This window comes from Nannobrachium achirus (assembly GCF_963921795.1).
Source record: "Nannobrachium achirus genome assembly, chromosome: 19".
In the NCBI taxonomy this organism is placed as follows: domain Eukaryota; kingdom Metazoa; phylum Chordata; class Actinopteri; order Myctophiformes; family Myctophidae; genus Nannobrachium; species Nannobrachium achirus.
In genome coordinates this window covers 4111959-4115413 of record NC_137826.1, presented here as the reverse complement: position 1 = coordinate 4115413, position 3455 = coordinate 4111959, and the positions used below count along the sequence as shown (strand labels likewise).

At 52.4% G+C, this 3455-nt stretch overlaps 1 pseudogene across 1 annotated transcript; it reads right to left on the bottom strand.

The window, feature by feature from the left end:
- Positions 1-229: 229 nt before the first annotated feature.
- LOC308304148 (selenide, water dikinase 3-like) lies at positions 230-1543 on the bottom strand (annotated as a pseudogene). Its single transcript has one exon. The product of its transcript is annotated as a selenide, water dikinase 3-like (transcript).
- Between the last annotated feature and the right edge of the window lie 1912 nt (positions 1544-3455).

Sequence of the window (3455 nt, the reverse complement as noted above, 5' to 3'; positions counted from 1 at the left end):
GGATAGAGGGAAGAGATAAAAACTGTGAGAACAGACCGTGCACCATTCTAATAACAGAAAACAGCGAGAGGTCTGCAGGAATTGGGATCGAGGGTCATATAATATGCTGTCCCACCAGATGATCGTGGTTTTGGTGTATTTACTCTCAACCCTTGTGGTGAACACGGGGGCGAGATGGACAGCAAGAGAATTTGCAAACGCACAGAACGTGTCAGAGGGGTGGCAGAGCCTAAGACACATCGGGGCTGGTGGCGGCAGCAGGGCTAGCGAAGCTGTCGTCCTGACTAGCTGCAAGGCTTCCTCTGGACGGGACCTCGATGACGCAGGGCTTGTCGACGACGCGAGCACGCCGGTCGCCTTTCTCTACGACCCCGATGATCCATGCTCGGCCCACTGAGCCCTGACCCCCGAACCCCGAGCCCTGGTTTCTCATTTCGGAGCAGAACGTGGCCGCCTGCTCTCTGGGCAGACACACCAGGAGACCGCCGGACGTCTCAGCACACGTGCCCTGAAGCAGGTTGAACTGGTGTCCGCAGGCTCCGCTGACAGCAGCCATCTTGGCGATGACGGGTAGGCTGTGGATAACAAAGGTCACCTCGTTCTGCTGCTGCGCCGCCAAGTTGTTGGCGTGGCCCAACAACCCGAAGCCTGTCACGTCCGTCGCCGCATGGGCCTGGAACCTGCGCATGAGGCCCGCCGCGGTGCGATTTAGTGTTGCCATGGAGAACATGGCTTCCTGGTAAGCCTCTTTCACTTCGTCTTTGGTGACTACCGACTCTACCTTGCTCCACCTGTCCGGCCGGTCGAGCCACTGGTGAGCGTTGACGGCCACCTGTGTGCCCAGAGCTTTGGTCAGAACCAAGACGTCGCCTGGTACCGCACCGTTTGGCATAATGAACTCGTTGCGCTGGCAGACGGCCGTGGCCATGCCTCCAATGATGATCCAGGGGTTGACCACTGTCTGGCCGCCCGTCACCGAGGTCCCGCCCTCCTCCGCGGCGTCACGGAACCCTCGCATCATCAGCGGCATCACGCACCCGCGCTCCCTCTCGTCCATCTTCTGGCTGACGCTGAGCAGCATCAGCATGTTGTCGCATTCTGTGATGCCCATGGCATAGAGATCACTGAGGACGTTGGCACACGCAATCCTGCCCATCATGTAGGGATCCTCCACCAGAGGGTAGAAGAAGTCGGTGGTTTGGACCAGAGAGAGCCCACCGTGCCTTAGAGGTATCACACAGGAGTCCATTCCTATACCTAGTCGAGGCCCGGGCAGCCGTTGACCGAATTCTGAAGCTTGGTCTCCGGCCTTCCCTCCGTCACCGGATGGTGACGGGCCGGGCTCCAGTCCCTCCAGGAGTTTGAGCAGGGCCTCCTGGGGGACCTTACAGCCTCATCCTATCAGACCGGAGAAGGCCGTGAGCCGGAATCCACTCTCCAGGCCGTGGTCCTCTGGCTTAAATGGCTTGTATCCCGGGGGAAGACACCCCTCTGCACCAACAGCCTCGACTGGTGGTGGGGCTGGAGAAGTTGAGCCCGGCATCTGCTCGTTAGAAGAGATGGAAGCCATATGAATGAAGTGGTTGTTTGTTCTGAATTGCTCTCGCTTTGTTAACTACAACAAAACAATGGTAGCTGCTAGCAGTTAGAAATCAGACTACGGGTGGCTGTTCTACAGGTGGTCGTGAAATGTATACCTATACACTATATAATGGACGGTTGGACTGTTGTGTCTGACGTCACATGCCAATGGAGATCCCTGCAGTCAGTGCAAATTGGTTATGACCAAATATGGGTGGGGGGTGGTGGGGGCTCAATCAGTGTTTGAGAGTGGAAGAGGGGGTGAGAGGGGGGAGGGAAATGAGAGAGCGGGAAAGAGAGAAACTATTTTACCCATACAATAACCTGGCCGGTGCTGGATACCAGAACCTGAACTCGCTGATCAACATGTGATGCTGATGCTGATGATGCTGATGATAGATAGATAGACCCACACGACATCACATGTATTTGGTCATTTTTGGGCTGGGCGGCCACTAAGTGGATAGGTCCACAGAGCAGAGAGACATCACATGATTGGCCCACTGGCTTGTCTATCATCTGAATACTGGCCTTGTAGCCCAATCACAGGCTACTGTGGCCCACCCAAACATTAACAGCATACAAGCCCACAAAAGGAGTATACCAAACAAAGCATTCCAAATTGTATTTCTTATTCTAAAGATGAACTACGCTGCATCAAGGGGTTTTATTTATTGGGTAGGCCCTAATTATCATACAGAGAGGAATCATTTTGCAGGAGCACAGGTTATATCGATATACACTCTACTTAATATCACCCGTGGATATATCCAACAGACACTGACTAACTACAGCAGAAGGGCATACAAAGACCTCTGTCAAATCAAACCCTCTACAACTAATTAGGAAATAAATGTTTACACAAACTAAATCTGTTATTTGACCACATCTTGTTCTCATCTACGTTTAGAGTTCAGAGCAGTTCATACATTATAGTGTTGGATTATAGCCCTTTAGAACTTAAGCACAGCACAGACAACAAACTGGAACCGGTAACCATTCTCTATTTAGCGACTACCACGATTAGCCACGCACTAAAATGTGTTGGAACTTGGTTAAGCTATGTTGTGGGTGAACTATATGCTAACTAAACTATATCCAAACTTGTATTAAATCATGAATGTGCTGGGTGTGGCAGACCAGGAGTAATAAGAGGTATGGAAAGGTCGAGGCTGTCTCACCAATCAAGAACCTTGTTATTGGTGTTTTACTGGACACACATGCAATGTACAGTACAGTGAACACAACTTGACCACATACACACGCATGCACGCACGCACGCACGCATGCACGCACACACACACAGACAGACAGACAGCACACATGCACCCACCCACAGACAGACAGACAGACAGACAGACAGACAGACAGACAGACAGACGGACATGCACACACGCCCACTCCACCGAAAAAAGGAGATGAGGAGCCTGCCACCCTTCATTGATGTTTCACTCCTCTGATCGTTTTTTTTTGGATGCTTCTTTGTTTCAGTTTGGAAGCAGTGGTGACTGGTGAGGCAGTCATTTACAAAGGGTCTGAATTAAGGGGGTTTCAGACGGAGGATGGTTGCCGCGTCCTAGTCATTCATTTTCAATGGGAGGCGGGCGGTTATTTTGGCCGCACAGAGAAGTTTAGGGGCGGCGAGGCGAGCAGGCGCGGTACTGCGAAATCCGGCGGCGAGAGCTGGATTGTTTGTGTTCATCTTTGTGAAATACTGCGCAGGGTTTACTCGCTGCGCGAGTGTGTTTGTGTCTCACCACGGCGCGTTCCCCACTGATCCTAGCGGGAGCCCCGGCGGCAACCGCTGTCCATCTGTAGGGCGCTTTAGTCTTATTTGTTCGGTGCATTCCTTGCAGCAATGCACAAGTCAGCTG